Source organism: Taudactylus pleione, unplaced genomic scaffold, assembly GCF_031769625.1.
Source record: "Taudactylus pleione unplaced genomic scaffold, aTauple2 ptg000120l, whole genome shotgun sequence".
Taxonomy (NCBI): domain Eukaryota; kingdom Metazoa; phylum Chordata; class Amphibia; order Anura; family Myobatrachidae; genus Taudactylus; species Taudactylus pleione.
In genome coordinates, this window is record NW_028284522.1 from 766,898 (window position 1) to 792,071 (window position 25,174).

The window sequence follows — 25,174 nt, forward strand, 5'->3', positions numbered from 1 at the left end:
GCCAGGAGAGGTGCTCTGATGCTGGATGTGAGTCCCTGGAGGAAGCTTGCCTGGGGGATTTGCATAGAGCACCCTGCTTTGGAAGAAGCCCCCTCTGAATAGAGGACTGCCTTCCTAAGTGCCTGTTATCAGGAGGAGCCACATTTGTAAATCTGCACATGCTGGGAGAGAAAAGGAACAGCCTAGGAAGGAGGTCTCATCGCTCCATCGTCGCAGATAAAGCCCCAGCAGAGGAAAAGGTCCCGCCAGTGACAAAAACCCTGCTGGCACCCGCACGGGCAGAAGAAAAGACAGCCCCAGAGGAAGAGTGCTTCAGGACCACTCCTGCTGCTGTGTGTGTTTGCTGGACAGAGTCCCTGTGGAAAGGGATTTTGCACCTGTTGCTCCTTGTAAAATACCTGCCAGAGGTCTGCAGCTGGAAACTCTGGTGCGGTGCCTAGCATCCTGGAGTTTCCCTGGACATTGTGGGAGGCTGAACAGCCACTGCTAGGGGTGAGATCATACCAGAACCTCCCTATACTCTGTCCCTCCACAGCTCCTATCTTCCCTCCATTAAGGCCCTGCCCCTCTGTACACCTATCCTATCTTGGTCCCCTGGGTCTATTGCATTATCCTTTACCTTGTGGCTAAACATGATTAGGCTGGGAGACTAGGTTTTGTGTAAAAGCTGGGACCGGAGGTTAGTCTCCCACACAACTGGGTGTAGAAAGGGGTCATCGTATCTTAAATTAGGTAAAGTGTGTGTGTAGTGATGAAATAGGGGGGAAGTAAAAGATACGTCACCCCCTCTTTTTCCCAAGAGTTGCATTTGTGGTCATTTTCTTTCCTGTGAACCTCTGGCTCATGTCCAGGAGGGGACATGCCTTTTGGGTTTCGGCTCATGTCCGATGCCACTGTGGGTGATGTACAAAATATTTTATGTCTAGCTTTAAAGTAAATTTAATGCCATGTGATATGTATTTGGCTCTGTTTACTGTTTGATTCGTGTGTTAGCTAAAGGGTTGATAGTGGCCCTCCGTGGCCCTTTATCTGTTGTAATACTCTGTAAAGCTGTTCACTGCTTGCTGTGTTATTATTGTCAATGCTGATTAATATTTTGCTTGCACGAAATGTTTGAGTATTTACCCGTATTGGTGTTGATGTAAATTGTTTCTTATACACTATTTTGCCCGGTAACCATTTCAAAGTCCATTCATGCTGATGTAATGTATATTGCTTGTTTATTTAGCCCTGTGTAACCCCGGCTGGCAATTCTGGTGATAGTAATTTGTGGCATATGCAATTAGGAAGACTGTTGTCCCTATTTTCTCAAGGCTCAAGGACTGTGTTACATTATTGCAAGTGGCCGGTGAACTACTGCTACCAGCATAGCCTCAGTTTCCTTATTTTCTCAAAGCCCAAAGACTGTGTAAGTTACTGCAAGTTGCCGGTAAACTACTGCTATATGCATAAACTGTAAGCCGTTTTCAGCTGATGAACTGTTGTTGTTACAGCCGGTGCACTACAAGAACCTATCCAACCTGCATGGGTATAATCCTGCTTGGAGCTAATTATTTTGCATAGACTATTTGTTGGTACAGCCGGTGCACTACAAGAACCTATCCAACCTGCATGGGTATAATCCTGCTTGGAGCTAATTATTTTGCATAGACTATTTGTTGGTACAGCTGGTGCACTACAAGAACCTATCCAACCTGCCGGTGCATAACCCTGCTTGCAGCTAATTATTTTGCATAGACTATTTGTTGTTACAGCTGGTGCACTACAAGAACCTATCCAACCTGCATCGGTATAATCCTACTTGGAGCTAATTATTTTGCATAGACTATTTGTTGTTACAGCTGGCGCACTACAAGAACCTATCCAACCTGCATGTGTTTTCCCACGTTTTCTCAGCAAAAAGGGAGCATTAACCCAGACTGTATTTCACAGCTATAGACTGCTGGAGCACCAGTGATTCAAGCTATACCAGCAGGTTTCATATTTAGGTCTCTCCTTTGTTTTTTTTGGTAAAGTAAAGTTCTGCAGGAATTGTGGTTCTTGTTGGTTTCACATGCTTGCTAGCTGGGGTCACCGGTAGATGACGGGGAGGTAATAAATAAATACCTTGTCATTGAATAGTGTAATTAATTTCATTCCATCTGTTAATGGTAAATATCTCCTGTCAGTTGTTGTTACTTATTAACAAATAATAAAATTGCGTTGCACCTTCCCTCCTGACTGGTCATTGTGTCTGCAAAAGGGGAATTCAGGCTTGCCTCTCTGTCACGGTGTGTCCTATCTTAAAATCGGCCACCGAAGCAATCCGAACACACCTGAACCTGGTGCTAGTGGTGCAGCACTGTACAAACCAGTCAGTACATCACACAGACTTTAGGATCTTTTTTTTAAGAAACTGCAAAAATTTCATTTTGTGATTCTATTCTCCTATTTTTATATTACTGCACATATTAATATGTGTAAGCACATGGCTCTGCCTGATGAGAGATTGGGATGATCTGTGTGATACTTGCTGAATGCAGACTAGCCGCAAACATACACCTTACTAGGCATCTAAACACAAAACACACACAAAAAAACAGTGTGCTGTGGATTGGGGGATGTAAATGAGCTTTGGTGTTGAGATTGTGCATTTAGGGATATGATCCCGGTTTAGAAGGTCAAGCAGAGAACTTCCCGCACTATTAAACAGGCTTTGGGGAAATGACCTCTGTGAAGCATTCACTCCCTGGATTGAATGTGCAGTATGATATGGAATAGATGACAGAATAAAGTGGATGTGAGCTTCTTCTAACATAAATCTCAAACAGTAATCTTTTCCTAACTGACATATAGTATATTGCATTATTAAAATTAGATGTGGCCACTCAGAGATCCATTATTAAACATTGTAAATGATATAGGTATGGAATAATATGTATAACGTGTCACACTGTGGGCCTGATTCAGCAAGGATCAAAGACGCACACAATTGGATGATTAATTTGCACTGCGCATGCGTATGCATCACAGTGCGTGTGCGCAAACTAGCAATTGCGATGGGAACTGCATCTGCAGAAACTACGCAGACCCAAGGCAGAGTGATTGACAGGAAGTACAGAAACAGACAAATCTCAGGTGCACAACTCCAAATTATTAATATATATATAAATGCAATAAAATTTTGCAATCAATAGAGGTTTTTAGCATAATCATGGCCAAGGTTATGGGCCTACCCACCATATCCAGGTAACCTCTTTCGAGTAGGTCCCTAACATACTAGGGTTCAAATCCAGAGCGCAGGACCCCCCAAAACTGCCCCAGCCAAGCCGCCCCATGGCACCAGCATAGTAAGAAAAGTGCAGTGTAAAGAGATAGTTAGGAGCAGCTGCAGCTGCATATAAAGAATGAAAATAAAAAAGTGAAGTACATATATATTAAACACACAGTGAAGGGTTAAAATGTGTTATAATGGAAAATGTGTTATAATGCAGTGCCCTGAGACAAATCAGCCAACGCAATCCAAGGGGACCCACGCCCCAAAAATGAACCAAAGTTGCACTATAGTATATAACTTTTAGGTAGGACTTACCTAGAATTGTGCCTAATACAGTGTGCATATACATTACCATACTCCATGCTTTTAAGCCAATAAGGTAAGGTGCTAGTCCAGAATGAGGGCGTCTCATTTCCCTCAGAAGTGCAATAAAGCACATTAAATGGAGTATATGGGAAAGATTTCTGGACTGCACAACCTGACTATATATATAATGGGAGGTGCTACCTGATGAGACTAATTGCCTGCATTATTTTGCTATGTTGCACAAGTATACGAATGTGTGTAAGGGGAAGTGGGCGTCCTTGTGGTCGATGGTCACGATGGTGGACAGCGCCGGGTAGGCGACCAGATGAGTAAGCCTCAGCTTACTCAGGCTGTCCGGCTTGCGTGCCCAGCAAACTGCGTACATCTATGCAATCTCTGGGCTGGCCACACCTGGAAAAGCCCGGCCCCACACCACCCCTTAAATGCCTCTGCCTGTTAATCAGACAGAGGCATTCAAGGGCTTGTGCGCATTTTAGCAGGACCCATTCTGCACACTCACAGATGGGTCTTGTGCACGCGCAGATTCCCGATAATCGTGAACCTGTATTCCCAGCAAATGCTAATTCATTCAGAGTTGAGCATAAATGCAAGTTGTGGGTTTTTTCTAGAGATGAGCAGGTTCAGATCTAAAAGATCCGAACCCACCCAAATTTTGTAGATCCGAGTCAGATCCAACCCGGCTCGGAGGTTCCCGCCTGACTCGGATCTCTAAGATCGAGGCAAAACCTTACAGACGAAATCTCGTGGCTCGCGAGCTTTCGTATCTATATATAAGGGACGCGGCGGGCGCCATTTTTGGTGCAGTGCTGTCTGCTGCGTCCATCTGGGCCCAAGTTCTGGACACCCCAAAAAATATATGTATATATTGTCAATTTATTTTCTGTGTGTGCGTGCGTGTTAGCCTTAGCCACACAATATACAGTAAGTTGCAACCTAGTGATGCCCGACTCCAGTCGTCATCAATCAGCACTCCGGGCCCAAGTTCTGGAGCTGAATTTTTTTTTTTTAATTTTCTTTTTTTGTCTAATAATTGTCTGTGCATGTTAGTCATAGCCGCACAAGATCTAGGAAGTCGGCAACGCAACCTAGTGCTGCCCGACTCCAGTCGTCATCAATCTGTGCTCTGGGCCCAAGTTCTGGAGCTAAAAAAAAGAAAAAAAAAAAGTTTTTTTGTCTAAGTGTTTGTGCATGTTAGGCTTAGCCTCACAAAATCTAGCAAGTCTGCAACTCAACCTATTGCTGCCTGACTCCAGTTGTCATCAATCCGTGCTCTGAGCCCAAGTTCTGGAGTAAAAAAAAAATTAAAAAAAATAGTATTTTTTTGTCTAATAATTGTCTGTGTGTCTGTGCATGTTAGGCTTAGCCGCACAAGATCTAGAAAGTAAGCAATACAACCTAGTGCTGCCCGACTCCAGTTGTGATCAATCCGTGCTCTGAGCCCAAGTTCTGGAGCTGAATTATTTTTTTTTTGAAAAATGACTTTTTATTGTCTAATTGTCTGTGCATGTTAGGCTTAGCCGCACAAGATCTAGCAAGTCCGCAATGCAACCTAGTGCTGCCCGACTCCAGTCGTCATCAATCTGTGCTCTGGGCCCAAAGTTCTGGAGCTGAAAAAAACTTTTTCTGTCTAATAATTGTCTGTGTGTCTGTGCGTGTTAGGCTTAGCTGCACAAGATCTAGCAAGTCAGCAATGCAACCTAGTGCTGCCCAACTCCAGTCATCATCAATCTGTGCTCTGGGCCCAAAGTTCTGGAACTGAAATTTTTTTTTTTGTCTAATTGTCTGTGCGTGTTAGGCTTAGCCGCACAAAATCTAGCAAGTCGGCAACACAACCTAGTGCTGCCCGACTCCAGTTGTCATCAATCCGTGCTCTGAGCCCAAGTTCTGGAGCTGAAATTTTTTTTTAATAATAGTATTTTTTGTCTAATAATTGTCTGTGTGTCTGTGCATGTTAGGCTTAGCCGCACAAGATCTAGCAAGTCAGCAATGCAACCTAATGCTGCCCGACTCCAGTCATCATCAATCTGTGCTCTGAGCCCAAGTTCTGGAGCAGAAATTTTTTATAAAAAATAGTATTTTTTGTCTAATAATTGTCTGTGTGTCTGTGCGTGTTAGGCTTAACCACACAAGATCTAGCAAGTCAGCAACGCAACCTAGTGCTGCCCGACTCCAGTCATCATCAATCTGTGCTCTGGGCCCAAATTCTGGAGCTGAAATAAAAAATGTATTTTTTTGACTAATAATTTTCTGTGTTTCTGTGCGAGTTAGCTTAGCCGCACAAGATCTAGCAAGTCGGCAACGCAACCAAGTGCTGCCTGACACCAGTCGTCATCAATCTGTGCTCTGGGCCCAAGTTCTGGAGCTGAAATAAAATAAAGTAAAAGGGTCTTTTTTTTGTCTACTTGTCTGTGCATGTTAGGCTTAGCTGCACAAGATCTGGCAAGTTGGCAATGCAACCTAGTGCTGCCCGACTCCAGTCGTCATCAATCTGTGCTCTGGGCCCAAGTTCTGGAGCTGAAATGTTTTTTTTTCAAAATTTTATTTTTTTGTCAAATAATTGTCTGTGTGTCTGTGCTTGTTAGGCGTAGCCGCACAAGATCTAGCAAGTCAGCAACTCAGTGCAACTGCTTCAAGACCACAGAAAATATGGAGGGCTGTCACATGACAGGATAGCAAGGCCAAGAACCACATGTTGTAGCTGCCGCCAGCAGTGCAAGGCCGTCAACTTCCTCGTCCTCTATGAAGGCCCATGCCCCAGGGCTTTAGTCACGCTATCGATATGGTAAAGCTACTTTTACCGAAGTTAAGAAAAAAAAATTGAAAGGATATTTGCCTTTAGATAAACAAAAATTTGGCAATATGCCATTCCCTACACGAAGTGGCATGTGGCATGGAAAGGATAAGTCCTTGGTCTTTCTTTAGGAAGACTGCTGATTCTGATTCTGATAGCCCTTCGGAAAAACCAACTGTGTGCCCTGAGAAATCGAAATCACAAATCCCTGAGGAGAGTGCAAGTGTGTCCGCGGTTGCCATGTGTGAGCAGACCTAAATACTAGTGTACTGGAGGATCCTCCAAGTTCCAACATTTGTGTGCCTTCTGTAAATGTGGGGAAGGGCAGTCAACATCTTGCAGACGTAGTCATCGAGGATGCTTCTGTGGAATTACACATGGAGGATATTTTGGTAGTTTAAGGAGCTAAGGATGATGAGGATGTTGATGATGAAGATGTTGGTGATGAGGATGTTGATGCCGAGGTTGTTGATGCCGAGGATGTCCTTTGTGTAAGTAAGGCAACAGCTGTTGCCCATGGTTTGAAAAAGCCAAAGCCCATTGTTGTCATGCCGGGACAAAAGACAAAAATACAAATTCTCACGTGTGGAATTATTTCCACCCCGATCCGGACAATAGTTGTCAAGCCATATGTGATCATTGCCAAGCAAGACTGAGTAGAGAGAGGGACCTAAACCACCTAGGAACCTCCTCCTTGTTACCTCACTTGGAGCGCATTCTTCAAATATCAAAGCGTATGTCGCCAAGTTCCAAAACTCAAAACGTAACAAGTCCAGTGTCACCTACCTGCTCCCTCTCTGTGAGATCCAAGTGCCTTCAATCTCCAACACCAACACCTGCATCATCAACATCCTTATTTGTCATCGGGAGTAGTCCTGCTGCATCCAATGTTATTATTCAAAGCATGATTGACTCCTCTGTTATCCGTGATTTCTCAGAAGGATCCTTGATGACTACGCCTGTAGTTGCTGCTGTTACTGCGAGTGGATCTTCATCCCAGAAGGGGACCAGGAGGAAGACTATTTGTAGTGTATCCTCCAAAAAACAATAAACTGTTAAACAATCGTTTGCAAGGGCAAACAAGTATGACAGCAATCACCCATTTGCACAGTGGATTACTGATGCCATAACAGCTATGCTGGTATTAGATGTGCATCCAGTATCCGCCATTACTGCAGTGGGTTTTCAACAGTTAATTAAGATCCTGTGTCCTCGCTAACAGATCCCTTCTAGATTCCACTTCACTAGAACAGCAATTCCAAGTCTGTACAAGGACATTAAAAAAAACCTTATTAATGTCCTCAGAAATGCCGTTGTACCCACTGTCCACTTGACCACTGATATGTGGACAAGTTTGACAGGGCAAACTAAGGATTACATGACTGTGACAGCCCACTGGGTAGGTGTATTGCCTACAACAGCAACAGCAGCAGCAACACCTACCAAAAGACAGCTAATACAGAGGCAGGCTACTCTTTGTATAACTGGTTTCACTAAGAGGCATATTGCTGAGAACCTCTTAGAAAAACTCAGGGAAATCATTACTAAATGGCTTACCCCACTTGGGCTCTCCTTGGGATTTGTGATATCGAACAATGCCACCAATATTGTGAGAGCATTACAATGACGGCAAATTCCAACACATCCCATGCCATGTTGTGCTCACACAATTAATTTGGTGGTGCAATGTATTTTAAATACTGACACGGTCGTTCCGGAGATGTTCTCAGTCTCCCGCAAAATATCCGGACATTTTAGACATTCGGGGACCGCTTGTCGATGATTGCATGACCAGCAGGTACTGTTAAGTTTGCCCTGGCATCATCTGAACAAGTGGTAGTAACTCGGTGGAATTCTACCCTCTATAAGCTTCAGTGGATGGAGGAACAGCAAAAGGCCATCCAGGGCTATACAACGGCCTATGACAGAGGCCATGGAGGGGGAATGCACCGTAAGCACATTGGAGAATAATTTCCGTGTTGTGCAAGGTTCTCAAACCCTTTGAACTTGCCACACATGAAGTTAGTTCAGACACTGCCAGCTTGAGTTAGGTCTTTCCCCTCATCAGACTTTTGCAAAAACAGCTGGAGAAAGGAAGAGGTGAAACGGAGAGATTGTGCAAAGTATGTCGGACCGGTGGATGAAGCCCTTGATTCACTTCACCAGGATCCAAGAGTTGTCAAAAATCTGAAAAATATATTTGTGCAAAGAGCTGTTGGTAAAAAAGTTGTCAGCTGCAGCTGCATGTGAAACACCATCATCTCCTTCAGTTTCTGCAGCTGCCAGGAAAAAACTCAATTTTTCCTTACAGAATGCCTGCTGGTCATGCAGATCGTTCACCAAAAAATTACATCTGGTCGGGCCTGAGAGAACTGCCTACTAGTGACATGTCTTCTACCGTGACTAAGTGTGATACGGTCTACATTCACAGAATGGTGGAGGACTATTTCAGAGATAACATCCTAATAGGCATGTCAGAGAGTCCCTGTCAGTACTGGCAGGAAAAAGAGACAATTTGGAGTCCCATACACAAACTGGTTTGCATTACTTAAGTTGCCCACCCTCCATTGTGTACTCCGAAAGAGTTTTCAGTGCAGCTGGCAACCTTGTCAGTGATTGGCATAGGAGGCTACTTCCTCAAAATGTGGAAAAGATGAAGTTCATTAAAATTAATTACAAATTCCACAAGGAAGACCTCTACCAACGATTACATCAAAAAATTACAGAGGCGCCTATGGTGGATTCCAGTGGGGACAAATTAATATTGTGTGAAGGAGAGGATGTACACACTGATGGGGATGATGAGGACGAGGATTATGACAACTTGTAATGTAAAGCCAGTTTGTGTATGAGATCATTTTCATTTCCATGTCCAATGCACATTGGCAGCTCATTTTATGGTGGTCCAAACAAACCAATAATTTCAGCCACAATTGGCAGTCCTTGTTGCTGAAATGATTGGTTTGTTAAACTGTCCTGTTTCATATACAACATAAGGGTGGATGGGAGGGCCCAAGGACTATTCCATCTTGCACCTTTTTCCTTTCCATTATGTGCTGGTTGGGGCATTGCTGCCTGACATTTTAAAATAATGTTAAGGTTGGTTTAGGAACCAATGATTTATTTTTAAATTAATATATTATCAATTTTACAGCCAAGGGCTGCACCCAATGAATTGTTTTTTAATTAATTTATTATCAATTTTACAGCCAGGGGCTGTACCAATGAATTGCTTTTTATTAATTTTTCAGCCAGGGGCTGCACCCAATGAATTGTTTTTTAATTAATTTATTATCAATTTTACAGCCAGGGGCTGCACCAACTATCAACTATCAATTCTTCAATCCTCAAGGGTATCCCAACCATCATCTTTGCACAGTCCTCAACTCTATTAATAATTATATCAAGCAGTTTTGAGCCAGCAAGCTGGATGCAACCTTTTGGCCCTTTAGATGAAAAAAAATCAATATTGTGAGCTGTGAGGTGGTCAAAATTGCCTGGAAACGAGTGGAAATAAATGTTATTGAGGTTATTAATACTGAACAAAAAAAGGCCCATTTTATGTGATTTTAGCTGTTTTTTTAGCAGTTTTTTTGATTTTTTAAGAAAAAATCCAGATCCAAAACTGAAAGAAGAAAACAAAACATGGAGGTGAGGTTTTGGCAAAACCAATCCAGATCCAAAACCAGGGGAGATCCAAGACCAAAACCAAAACACGGGGGTCCTCCTGAGCCAAGCATACGTAAGTAAAGTATGGACGATGCATACTAATGCACATTTCAATTGCATCTCCACTTGCGACTTAGTAGGCGTAACTGAGATCCAATGGGGCATTTTTACATAGACAAAGTTCAGTGAGGATGTATCAATTGCGGGTTGGACCTAGTTTTTCTTTTGCACCAAATGCAACTGCACACTGATGAAAATGACAAATAGAAAACCAAGTGTAAAGTTAAGGGTCTGGTGCACTGAAAGCTTAAGGCAAATATATGCATTATTTAATTTCCTTCTATGCAATGAAGGAGTGCATAAGGTAGATTTGTTTTCAACTCTGCATCAAGCCCTACAGTCAGGGGTGGATTGGGAATTTAAAGTGGCCCTGGAAAAAAACTTGGAAAGTGGCCCCATGCGCGCGCGCCCCAGGCGCGCACGCGAAAAGTGGGTGTGGCCTTGTGGCAGGGGTGTGGCCTAATGTGAAATGTTATGCCTGCAAGCCACTCCCTCCTTTTTCATCATGCTGGGGGCATGCCCACCGCTCCAAAAGCTGATAGGCATGCCCCCAATCCTTCTTTCTAGTGAATAAGCACAGCAAACATGTTAATGACAATGAGTATTTTCTTACCTATATGATTTCTCTGCAACGAGGGAACCTCTGAAGAAATTGATCCTCCCTGGACAGGCAGTGTCTTGAGACGGTAGTCACTATTCATGCAGGAGATCACATGGTCTGGAAGCTGCCTGTTTGTGTAGTAATAAAGCCAATGTCATTATCGTTCAACAGAGGTTCAATCAGATGTTTTGGGGCAGGACAAATGTGGGTTTCCCATATCAAACAATTTTATATTAATAAAATATATTTGCTAATTTGGTTCCCTTTGCATCAGTAATATTGTTTTGTTACAATTGTTGTCTTACTGAAGATTATTGTCCCCTAGTCTTTTCTTCTAAAAGTTCCAGTGATCTTATCATCCTCTATGTGTGTCTCCCTCACCCTCCCCCCCCACACACACAGGGGTCAGTGCCAGCCCCCCTCACCCCACACACATACACAGGGGTCAGTGCCAGCCCCCCTCACCCATACACACAGGGGTTACTGCCAGCCCCCCTCACCCACACACACAGGGGTTAGTGCCAGCCCCCCTCATCCACACACACAGGGGTCAGCGCCAGCCCCCCTCACCCCACACACATACAGGACAGTGCCATGGAGCTGCTGGGGTAGAATCACAAACACTTACCTTGGGACCATGCACTTCTCCTCCAGCCACTCCACTGAGCTCCAGTACCAAGCCGCCACTAAACTCCCCCATCACTCCTCCATGTCTCACTCCACAGGCTCCACACGTGCAGGGGGAAGGGATCCGCCCGCATGTCTCGCTCCCCTCTGCTCCAAACGTACAGGAGGTAGAGGGGAAGGGATCCGCCGCTGCCGCTGCTGTACCGGAGACTTCGGCTGCAGACCCGCGCGTCTGAGCAGTGAGCACTCTTCCTACAAAGTGCTGACGCGCGGGCCGGCGCAGTGTCTGACTGGGATTCGGGGGGCGGGGCCAAGGCTCAGAAGGCTCTTCTCGCGCTAGAGGTGGGCAGGCCACGGGCCATGGGCAGCTTACTGCTCTCTATGCCGGGCTGCCGTCATGCTTAAAAAAAATCACAGCCGGGTGATGCGATTCGGGGGGCGGGGCCAAGGTTGAGAAGCGGCCCCACAGACCAATCGGCCCACTGGGATTTTCCCCGCTAAAAGTAAGGGCCAATCCGCCCCTGCCTACAGTTAAAGGAATATATATATAAAAAAGGGTAACATATACATAACATATAAGGGGAAACAAGGCATGAAACTTTTGCAGAAAGCCTCTGGAGAAAGCCAACAGTGGGATGTATGTCCACGGTCCATCTCCTAAATTTTCATCTACTTGTATATATATTAAGTATTATGGCCATTTATCATAAAGGTAATGCAGGAGAAATCACAATCTTATCCGCTGTTCCTACACACTAGTATAGGGACCTAAATTAATCACACTTCGAAAATACAATATTTGACAGCAGGAACATTCACTATCTTCAGATGGCATTGGCTCCTGCTCCCTGCTCCTTCCCTATGGAAAGGAGTCATGGGTTTCAAAGAGGATCCCTCCGCCACTGCCTGGCTCCTTCTGTCGGACGCCGGGACTTTGTGCACCTGTGTGAACCCTAGTTCATGCAGGCGCAATAGCACTGCCAAGTCAGACTCGGCAATGCTAATTTTCCCCGCTATGGTAGTAGCAGTGAAAATATTCGTGGAGATAGCTGATTTTCGGATCAGGATATTTCCACGCCGCAGCAGTGAAGAATTGCTCTGGCGCTCACTGTGAGATGGTATGTTAATTAATATACTGAAAAGGGTCCTTAGGGAGAGAGAGAACAAGCAGCACGTGCTCTTTTCTAGATTCTTCCTCCCTGCCAGCAGTGGCCTCTCATTGTCTGAAGATATTAGATTAGAGTCCTCCAATAGATCACACATGAGAAGCTGTAATACTGCTGATTACTGTTTTTTTTTAAACAATCCAATTTCCTGGGTTATAAACAAAACATACCTATAACTATAATAAATATATAGCCATATGTAATTTAACAATAATGTAAATCTGGAAAATTTGCCCTGAATACAGACACACATGTGGTAAAAAATGCTGTGAGAGTAAGCATGGCGGTTTCTAGATGATATGGCTCCCAGAACGAACAGTCAAAATGCATCTCTCCCTTCCCCCGGTTATTTAACAAAAAAATAGTACCTTCCGAAAAAGGGTGCATGGCCTAAAAACAAGGGGTGTGGCCTAAAAAAATACAATGGCCCCAACAGTAAAAAATAAAAATACACAATAATAGCCCCCACAGTAAATAAAATAAAACACGCATTAGTTGCTCCCAGCTTCCCACAGAAGACTTACCTGATGGTAGAGCTTATTTCCTCTTCGTGCTAGGGACCTGGAAGTGACGTGAGTGAGGGCGAAAGTGCAGTTCCTGCCCATGAAAGCCAGCTAAAGAAGTACTTTGTCCCCACTTAAACAAGTTTGTTGTCCCCTCGTGGGCTCGCTGCGCTCGCCATGCTACGGGTACGGTGGCTCGCTACGCTCGCCATATGGTTATATTCCCCCTCTGTGCACACTTGGATGGCAGGGAATGACACTGGCCACTGGCTGATGACGTCAGGGTCCTCTCCATGAAGGGGATTTAGACATTACCCTTACCTGACCTGTTGGCAACACTGGAGAATAGAGCTCCCAGACCCTCGCTCTGCCTCAGCTGTGGACAGCAACAATCAGAGCAGCACTACAGCCTTAGAGATGCAGAGGCTGGCTGATGGGATGAGCTTAGTTCCTCAGATGCCACATCAACTCCTGGGGCTCCACTGCCACATCCTCTCCTGGGGTCAAGCTGCCACATCCTCTCCTGGGCCAGTGGGCGACTCTGTGACCTATGATGTCACGCCGCTGTGTCGCCGTAGATCATGACCTGAGCAATGTCTAAGCGATTAACAGAGCCCAGCACTGCCCAGACCTGAAGGTAGGCCTGGCGGCACTGCTGTTGCCATCAATCGCACTGTTCCCCCGTTCCCCTACTCTGGTGGCCAGTGTCAGCAGGGTTCGGAGCACCCCATGCAATTGCACAGCTTGCCTGTCCATAGAAATGGCCCTGAGAGGAAACAGTATTAAAAGGGCTACTCTCTTAATTACTCATGTGCACAGCCAAGTAGGACAAGGAAGAGGGCACAATTAAGTATGACAGAATATTGATTTTCTTTTTTTTATAATCCACACTCTGTGCCACTGCGCGAGCTGTTATACTTGGAACCCTGGACAATACATTTCCTGCATATAAGGTGCTATGTTACATCCTGACGTCATGTTAAGCATACTGGATGACAAGAGGAGCAACAGCATGGCATGTCAAATCAAAGAACTGGATATAGCAGAGCTGTTTAAGGATAATGATGAATTAGAATGGCGTTTACATAGGTCTTTTTGGCTTTATACACATTATGTCTTCATATATCTTCCCGTTTCCAATTTATGTGCATAAGTGTTATATGAGTGACACTTGTGTGGGTGCTACCCTTAAGGTAAATGAAGAACACTACAACATTTGAAAAGCATTAGAGGAAGTACCATACTGCCTAATCACATACATAACTGCTGATCCACCTGGAGAACGGAATCAGTATCCCGACAGCGGCAGCCCGGCAAGGGTGAAAATCCTGATCATTAATTAAGGTAAGTATCGCTAACCCTAACCCTCCCTAACCTCCCCCCAAGTGCCTAAACCTAACCCCCCCTTCCACGCATCCTAACCCTAAGTCTCCTGGGGGGGTGCCCACCCCTAACCTCGAGGGTTCCTAAACCTAACCCCCCCTTCCCCACATCCTAACCCTAAGTCTCCTGGGGGGTGCCTACCCCTAACCTCCCCCCAGGGGTGCCTAACCCTAACCCCTCCTTCCCCTAGATTAGCCCTAACCCTCCCGTGGGGCTGCCAAACCCTGTCCCCCCCGGGAGCCCCTAAGGTAACCCTCACCCCCGTGGCCTTTGATCGGGATGCCAGGCGTCGGGCTCCCGATGTAGTTAAAATGACAGGCGTCTGGATTTCGACGCTTGTCATTAGACCCTTGCAGGGATTAGACAGTCAGGATGCCGTTGGTCGGCATTCAGACCGTCGGCATCCCAACTGCATACCCTCGAGAACGTACCTCTGCACTGGTCTGAGTGCTAATATAACCATTTACAGATAAGATTTCCACCATTAATATATACTGCACTACAAAGAACTAACACCTTTTAGCAAAGTCCCAGCATGGACAAATATGTGCGAATCAAACATACCATGATGTTTTATAATATCAAATATGTTTATTAAAGACAAAGGGGACAATTCATGAGCAGAAGACACGATGATTAAGTAATCAACTTTCCGCAAGCAATATGGTATTGCTCCACTGTGGGGACAGCTGGCCCCCGCAATCAGTAATACTCTACAGAAGTAGTAGTGATACTACCGGTGCCCGTCTGGCTGATTGCACATGTATGACCTGAGGTCATGAATGCGCACAGCCGCTGGGTGCTCAATACAGAGGCAGTAGAGATCCATCTTCGCAACTCCAGACCACCTTCCCATAGGAAGGAGCGGATGTCTGGGAACCAACGCCATCTGAAGATGACATTGATCCCCACAAGCAAACTCTGAATACTTTCACTTTTTGGAGTTTGCTGAAAACTGTCGGGTCCCTAATAATAAGTGGGCCTGTTACAAAAACACTTGCGGAAACTAGTGTTTCTGCATGTGTAACAGGCCTGTAAGTGATGATGAATAGGTCCCAAAAAGAGAGTACTGTTTACCTATGGCATTGAGGATACCTCCCTCGCATTTAACATGGAATTCTGGGTTCGATTCAGACCAGCTCGCTAGATGCATTTGCACGCTAGATGCGTATGCAAATTTCAGCAAGGCGAGCAATCGCACGGCAATGCATTACCATTACATTTGGACTTTTTTAATATCTATGAACTTTCCATTTTTTGACTTGGATTTTTTCAACCTTAATTTTCATGTTTTATTTATTGATCTAATGCATTATATACGTCTTATGTTGTGAAATGCAACAATAAATGAATATCTTTTACTCTCAATCAAGCCGTATACAGTCCTAATCTTAACCATTTACCACTTGCAAGTATATTGTATTATTACATGTATATTTATTTGTGATTTGTAGAGACACATTTGATTTATAGACTACCAAATTTATTAGACACACTATCTCTGTCAACACAGGGACTCCAGCACAGGTTCTTTCATCCATCCTACTTACCCTATACACGTTAGGAGTGTGACATCCTCCATGAACCAGCAGCTTATTGATAGTGCCATTCTGATCTTTTTGTTTTTTTATTTGTCTTAAGATGCCCACTTGCGCACGTCATCTCCAGAAAGTGTATGTAACCATTGGTACATCGAGTACCATCGGAAGCGAACATAGCGCTTGTGGCTGACCCTACCCTACCGCTAGCACTGCGAGTGCTTCAGTGTGAAATACAACCAGGTGACGTGTACTATGACGCTGCCTTTTAATTATGCACGGCATTAAGACGCTCAGGCACGCCTGCATTCACACCTCCACTCCCCCGTTTCTAGTGGCCATCCCCTGTCACCACCCACAAACGGCTTCTCCTGTCACTCAGTCAGCCGGGCAGGCTATGCCATGCTAGCGTACACTTCCCGATCGCTCACATTATTATGCGCACTGCGATGCATACACATGTGCAGATAATGGAAATCGGCCAGCTGCATGCGAACGCAGCATAGCGAGCGGGCCTGAATTTTTTTTCTGTTTGTATGTGAAATGTATGCGCAGTAGTCGCACGTGCATCAACAAAGGAGCAGCGCCAAGCGTGTGCCTGTGTCATAAGTAAAGGGCAGGCTGGCTCGTCTGTTAAAGGGTGGTGTAACCCCCAAAGTGCACTTCAAAAAAAATAAAAAATTCTTCTTTTCTGTTTTGTGAATTGTGGGCCTGATTCAGAGCCGGACGCTATTTGCGCTCGCTCGATCAGAAAAAAGGGGTGGCTATTCAAATGAACCGTTCGCTCTTTGGGGTCTGTTCACGCCTCTATGTCTGAACGAGCAAACAAAACTTGCGGTCATTTTTTGGGAAACTACGCCTCCTGGCCGCTCGCATCCTACGTCATGTCCGCTATTTATTAGATTAATCGAGTACATCGACCAGCGTATGAACTGCTCGCTATTCTTGTGGTTGGTTTTTCCTACCGCAATCTTGCGAGCAGTTCTGACTATAAAATAACCCAGTGACGTGGTCAATGACACTGCTGTATTAATTATGCACACCCATAAAACGCCCGTTTTGACCTTTAAGCACGCCTGCGTTCGGATCTCCACTCCCCGTTTTCAAGCACCTTCCCCTGTTACCACCCACATACGCCTCCTCCTGTCACTCAAAATAGCAGGCATTCGCTATTTAGCGAACAAACGATTTTCGGCCACACTGACTGGTTCGCGAATGCGTATTACGATCCGTACGCATGCGCAGTTGTGCAAACATCGCTCGGAACGAACGAGCGGCCGCTTACGAGCGGCTTTGAATCAGGCCCTGTGTGCGCTGTAGCTGCACGTACATCAACAAAGGAGCAGCGCCAAGCATGCGCCTGTGTCATAAGTCTGTTAAAGGATGGTGTAACCCCCAAAGTGCACTTCAAAAAAAATAAAAAATTCTTCTTTTCTGTGTTGTGAATTGTGTGCGCTGTAGCCACATGTGCATCAACAAAGGAGCAGCGCCAAGCATGCGCCTGTGTCATAAGTAAAGGGCCGGCTGGCTCGTCTGTTAAAGGGTGGTGTAACCCCCAAAGTGCACTTCAAAAAAAATTAAAAATTCTTCTTTTCTGTGTCTGTGTGCACCTTAGCCGCACGTATATATCAATATAACATAAATGGAGGACAAAACTTTGGGGGTCATTCAGACCCGCTCGTGAGCGTCAGGACGCTCGCAAGCGGGTCAATGTTCCCCACTGCACATGCGCACGACGGAGGGAGCTCCGTCGTGCGCATGCGCGAGACCCGGGGAGCGAAGGGCTCTCCATCGCTCCGGGTCTGGGCACCAAAGGGGGCGTGCTGTTGATGTTGATTGACAGCACGCCCCCTTTGGTGGGCGTGCCTGCCAGATGGAGGAGTTCCCATGGGAACGCCTACCGTTTGAAGCCGGCCCCACTGACATCACTAGTGATGTCAGTGGGAGTGTTTTTGGCTCTGATAGAGCCAAAATCACACCAGGGCTTGTGGCAGGGAGACCCTACCGCAGGGTCTCCGTCGCAAGTCTGATGGTCGCGATGGTCAAGACCATCGCGACCATCTTTTTGGCCGCTTGCATATGCTGTGGGTGGTCACCCACAGCTATACGAGCGGCCAGGAGGCCGCTCCATTTGCTTGGAGGAGGGCCCTGATTCAGAGCGAGCGCTCTGGTCAGAGCGTTCAGCTCTGAATCAGGCCCTTTGTCCGATAAAAATAAAATAGGGAAAGATCAAGATCCACTTCCTCCTTGTGCTGAAGCAGCTGCCACTAGTCATGACATAGACAATAAAATGCCATCAACGTCGTCTGCCAAGGTCGATGTCCAATGTCATAGTAAAGGACATATAAAATCCCAAATGACAAAGTTCAGGAAAATGACCATAAAATTTTTTTTTAAATCATCTGAGGAATACGTAAACTTGCCAATATGCCATTTACGATACGTAGTGGCAAGGAACGGCTATGGTCTTTCCCTATGTACATGACTAGTGGTTCAGCTTCACATGACGATGGAAGCCCTCCTCCCACTACAAAAATGAAATGAGTTAAGCTGGCAAAAGCACAGCGAAGAACTGTGCGTTCTAAGAAGAAATCACAAATCCCCAAGGAGAGTCCAAGTGTGGTGGCGGTTGCGATGCCTGACCTTCCCAACACTGGACGAGAAGAGGTGGCTCTTTCCACCATTTGCACACCCTCTGCAAGTACTGGAAGGAGCACCCACAGTCCACTTGCTGATATGCAAATTGAAGATGTCACTGTTGAAGTACAACAGGATGAGAATACTGGTGTAGCTGGCGCTGAGGAGGAAGTTGGTGAGGAGGATTCTGATGGTGATGTGGTTTGTTTAAATCAGGCTCCGGGGGAACCAGTTGTTGTCCGTGGGATGAAAAAGCCCATCACGGTCATGCCTGGGCAGAAGACCAAACATTCCACCTCTTTGGTCTGGCAATATTTCTATCCAAATCCGGACAACAACTGTCTTGCCATATGTACCATATGAAAAGGTGAAATAAGTAGGGGTAGGGATGTTAACCACATAGGAACATCCTCCCTTATATGTCATTGCAGCGCGTTCATAAAAAGTTACTGTCAAGTTCAGAAACTTTGGCTAAGACCATAAGCAGTCCAGGGACACCTAAATACCTTTGTCCTGTTGTATCCAAGCGCCTGCAAACCACACTGTCAACTCCCTCCTCATCAATTTCCTCCTTAGTCAGGATTGGAAGTAGTCCTGCAGGCCATGTCACTGGCATGACTGACTCTCCTATCCCTATCCGGGATTCCTTTGGAGGATTTTGCATTGATACGCCTACTTCTGCCGCTGCTGCTGTTGCTGCTGAGACTTGTTCATAATCCCAGAGAGGAAGTAGGAACGCCATTACTTTTACTAAACAATTGACCCTCCAACAGTCCTTAGCGAGGAGGGTGAAGTACGACAGCAGTCATCCTGAAGCAAAACAGATAACTGAGGCCTTGACTGCTATGTTGGTGTTAGACGTGCATCCGGTATCCGCCATTAGTGCAGTGGGATTTAGACAATTGATGGAGGTAGTGTGTCCCCGGTTCCAAATCCCGTCTAGATTCCACTTCACTAGGCAGGCGATACCGAGACTGTACAGAAACGTCAGAAAAAGTGTCCTCAGTGTCCTAAAAAATGCAGTTGTACCCAATGTCCACTTAACCACAGACATGTGGACAAGTGGAACAGGGCAGACTAAGGACTATATGACTGTGACAACCCACTGGGTAGATGTATCACCTTATGCAGCAACAACAGCAGCGTCACCAGTAGCAGCATCTCAAAAACACAAGCTTGTTCCAAGGCAGGCTACACTGTGTATCACCGGTTTCAGTAAGAGGCACACCACCGACAACCTCTTAGAAAAACTGAGGGAAATCATCACCCAGTGGCTTACCCCACTTAGACTCTCCTGGGGATTTGTGATATCTGACAATGCCACCAATATTGTGCGGGCATTACATCTGGGAAAATTCCAGCACGTCCCATGTTTTGCTCACACAATAAATTTGGTGGTGCAGAATTTTCTGAAAAACGACAGGGGCGTGCTGGAGAACAGCTCCTTTTTCATTTTCTCCCACAACTGGGGCTGCCAGGAAACAACTTAGGTATCCTAAGCAACCCGCTGGCGGTGATGCAGGGCAGGCAGGACCAAGTTTGGACATATGGTCCAGACTGAAGGACCTGGCAATAATTTCTTACATGTCTACTGTCACTGCATATGATACTGTCACCATTGACCGAATGGTGGAGGATTACATCGGTGACAGCATCCAAGTAGGCAAGTCAGACAGTCCATACCTGTATTGGCAGGAAAAAGGGCAATTTGGAGGCCCCTGTACAAACTGGCTCTATTTTACCTGAGTTGCCCCCCTCCAGTGTGTACTCCGAAAGAGTGTTTAGTGCAGCCGGGAACCTTGTCAGCAAAAGGTGTAGGAGGTTGCTTCCACAAAATGTGGAGAAGATGATGTTCATAAAAATTAATTATCAACTCTTCCAGGGAGACCAGCCTCCAGAACATACAGAGGGACCTGTGGTGGTGGATTCCAGTGGGGACGAATTAATACTCTGTGAGTATGAGGATGTACACAACACTGAAGAGGGTGAGGAATCGGTGGATGAGGAGGATGAGGACGACATCTTGCCTCCGTAGAGCCAGTTTGTGCAGGGACAGATTAATTGCCAGCTTGTTTTGTGGGGGCCCAAACAAACCAATCATTTCAGCCACAGTTGTGTGGCAGACACTGGCGCTGAAATGTTTGGTTTGTTAATTTGTACATGTCCTGTTTGTACAACATAAGGGTGGGTGGGAGGGCCCAAGGACAATTCAATCTTGCACCTCTTTTTTTTTCTTTGCATTATGTACTGTTTGGGGCCTAGTTTTTCAAACTGCCATCCTGTCTGCCACTGCAGTGTCACTCCTAGATGGGCCACGTGTTTGTGCCGCCCACTCGTGTCGCTTAGCATAGTCATCCAGCTACCTTGGCGCAACCTTTTGGACTAAAAACAATATTGTGACGTGTGAGGTGTTCAGAATAGACTGGAAATCAGTGGAAATTAATGTTATTGAGGTTAATAATAGCATAGGAGCAGAAAAGCCCACACATTCTGTGATTTTAGCTGTTTTTATGCTTTTTTAAAAAAAAATACAGATCCAAAACACAAAACCCAGAACCCAAAACACGGAAGGGTGGTTTTGGCAAAACCAATCCAGATCCAAAAGATGAAGGAAGAGCCAGATTCAAAACCAAAACACAAAACACGAAAAGTGGCCAGTGCACACCCATAGTTTTTATATTGGTAGCTCCTGTCAACATTGTGATACTCTAGATTGAACTATTTTTGGACACTCAAAACACCACATCAGAAACACTACAAAACACCAAGGGTGGAATGTACTATCCCACCTCTCTTTCTGGTGCATACCGTGCTCATTACTGTGGTATGTACCTAGAATATTGCAAAGGACAGCTCTCCTGATAAGAGCTGGCCTTTGCGATGGCTCCAGACAGAGGGACTTTCAGGTTTAACACCCAGAAGGCCCTCTGGCATTCTTCTATGCATGCGCAGAAGGCCGCTGGCCGCGGGGGATGATGGGACAAATCCGATCAGTGCGTCCCTATAAGAAGCCCATAGGCTTTGATTGGGTAACGCCACCTGAAGATGGACGAACCCGGAAATGTTTTTTTTTTTTTTAAAGTGATATTGAAAGCGCTCTCCATAGTACACAAAATTACAATCATATAACAGTATATACTGGGTCCAGGTGCTTCCGTGTTGAAGTAGTACAGTAACAAGACTTTAGCATCACTAGTTTCACTATTTTTAAAAACTCCCATTGACCTACAATTTGTTGTTGCCACAAAGTGGCGATAACGTCTAATCTACCTTTGACTAAATCTATACATGCAGCCTGGCCATACATTCACAATAATTGAGAGTGAGCATGGCAAACCCTACAAATGTGAGGTAGAACCTTTTAGTAATGGTGAAATCGATATATTAATTATTAAAAGTGAATGCCTAATTTAATGGTTTCAAGGTTTGTTACATGCATGGTAGAGGCTGCATGTAAATTGGGGGCTTGATTAGTTACATATTAAGGTCCAATATGGGCCCTATTTTGTTCAAAACTTTTTATTTATTATCTATGGGTGAGACTTTTTTTAATTTCTAGAAATAATGGGAAATAGATTCCAGTCAGTAGCTACTACAGATTGGTATGGGACAGATAATTACCGGGACAGCTGTGCCACATGGGTAATTAGTCTGCCATGGCAGGTTGTTACTGTAGTTACAAACAGTGATGTTATAATTACTGTTATCACAATGTGTCAATACAAAGAAGAAGGTACAAAAATGGAAAACAATGACAGTTTATATGTTTATGCTTTTCAACACCATTGTGGATTTTATTTGAATACCACAAGTATAAACTTTGGAGTAGTATGCCCAAGCTGCAGAATGTGAAACAATACTTATTATACTAATTGTAGCTGGATCCACATCTCCCAACCATCCTGACTTCAGTGGCACCGTCACCAGGTCAGCATGTTCGTCCCAACTCACGGGAGGCAGGTTTGTATTGATTGGGTGCCACATGCAGGGTCCAGCAAAGCAGAAACTGAGGGGTGTATTTACTAAGTTGTGTTAGGAGATAAAGTGAACGGTGATAAGGTACCAGCCAATCAGCTCCTAACTGTCATGTCACAGACTGTGTTTGAAAAATGGCAGTTAGAAGCTGATTGCCTGGTACCTAATAATCACTTTATCTCCTAACACAGCTTAGTAAATAGCCCCCTGAGTTCCAGGCACCAAAAGCAGGCAGTCACAGCTGCAAGAACACGAAGGAGACAGCTTCATTGTCTGGCTGCTGCCCCAATTCTTGGAATACATTTCTGATTTTAGACACCTTATTTAGCAGGGACAGGTGAAAGGTAGAGAGGCAAAATAGACCAGTCACATAGCAATAATGGGTTAGGTGCACAATTTTGGTGCTGATAATACCAGCGGCCAGGATCCAAGCTAAGTAATACCGAAGGTGTAAATCCCAACGCATGCAGGTAAGTAATCTAACCCTTCCCCTAACCCACTTGTCCCGCAGCCTAACCCTAACCCTCCCCACCCACATCCTAACTCTCTCACTGGCAGTCTAACCCTAACCCTCCCCCTAGTGCCTAACCCCTAAACCTAATACTCACCATCAAGATTGCAGTCGTGAGGATTCTGGAGCCAGAATTCTGACTCCTGACGCGATTCTGGCGTCGGGATTCTAACCGTCGGCATTCTGTGCGTCAGGATGCCGACTACATCCCTTAATACTGTAGAAGTAGAAAGTAACTGAATGATTGATTTTCTTTCTACTGTATTATTGTTATTATTGTACATGGTTATTGCTCTATCACTCACTTTCTGTAATGTGTAGGGGACATTTGGAGGCTCTCTGTACCGTACAGATGCCAACTGGATATTTATCATGATATAAATCAAATATATCTCTAAACTGTAATTATTATTATCGGCAAAGTTCACCCAACCCTGTGAGAAGATATGACTTGCTTCATGCCCACACAAGTTCCATAGTACTGGTGCATGACAGATCTCCCTGCGGCCCTGGTTACAATGACCTCATAAACAGAATTTAAACACTTTTCCCAAATGTTTGTATTAACGTTTACTGATTGACGTGCTTATGAGAAGCTCATTGCATCTATAGTTGCTATTTGATGAAAATGAAACAGTATTAGAGAACTCATCAGTATTGGCAGAATAGCAGTTTGTTGGCCTCCAGATAGTTAAAACAGACAAGAGTTCACAAATAGCTCTAAATATACTCTGCAGTCAGGCAACAACTACAAATTTTTCCTATTATTGTTATAGAGTATATTATTCTGTCAAAGTTCATATTTCTAGACTCAAGTTAATATATGATATCAGTCTTTCCAAAACTGATAGATACACGGTATCCTAGCTTAACTATCTCTCAGGCTGAAGGCATGTCATCTAGCAGTTTCAATGACAAAAATCTGTTATATTGTTTTAATGTAGTAACATTGTGATGCAGTCATCTCCATTTGCATGGTAGAGGAAAAAATTGGCTTCCTTTCAAATAACTCTCTTCTCAGGGATTCCATACTTTCTGTTTTTGCCAAGATAGTTGAGCATTATAACATGCTTCAATCCTATTAATGCTCAGCACAGTCTGTTTGAGCTCTTAACATCGACAGATGTCAAAGGGGTATTTTATGACATACTATTTCAGTCATCTTTGGTAATACACATTTGGCGGTCAATGTACAGCTATGACAAGTAGAACTCCAACAATAAAGTAGTAGCTATTTGTGTGTGTAGGAAAGTGCTTTAAAAAAAAAAAAAAGAATAAAATAGATCTATCGCCTGGTTAATATAAAAAGCTTTTTTAATAGAGATTGAGTAAAGTTTAGAAAAGGACATTTCATGTTAGAATAAAAAATCCCTACAGTAACTAGAACTCTGATAGCTGACATTTCATGAAAGATGATGCGAATTCTGAAACATTGCTTTTTCTTAGATCGTAAGATGTTACAATACTTTTAAATTGGTACATTTAGTTATATATATATATATATATAGACAAAAAACCTTACGGTTTCACATGTCCCATTAAGGCTTCTTAGACATGTTCTGAAATTTCACAAAAACCTATCGAATTTCTGCCAATTAAATGTAAAAAGCAATGAAATTCCAATCATTAAGGCTGATGCCTTAATGGACGTGTTCCTTTCACAATGGTGGAGCTGTTAATTCACAGAATTGTGTGTTCATTGGAATACACACATGCAGTCTATGCAACTGAGGTCTGAGCAGAAGATAGAGCTGTGCAGATGGGATAAGAGTGGTGTGGATCGGGAGAGGAGACAAAGGTGTGTGGATGGGTGAGACATAAAGCCATGGAGAGGGGGGAAGATTAAGCAGTACAGTGGGGGGCCCAAAGTGATGTAGGTGGGTGGAAAACAGTGTTGCGGATGGGGGGGAAACAGAGTGGTATGGTTTGGGGGGACAGAGCGACCTGGATGGGAGGTACAGAGTGGCATGAACATGGGAAGCCAAAGCAGTGCAGATGGGTAAAGACAGATTGGTGGGGATGAGGGAATACAGACTAGCACAAATGGGAGAACGCACAACAGTAGGGATTGGGGAAGACAGATTGGTGCAGATGGGGAGGGGACAGAATGGTGCGGGTGGGGGTGAGACA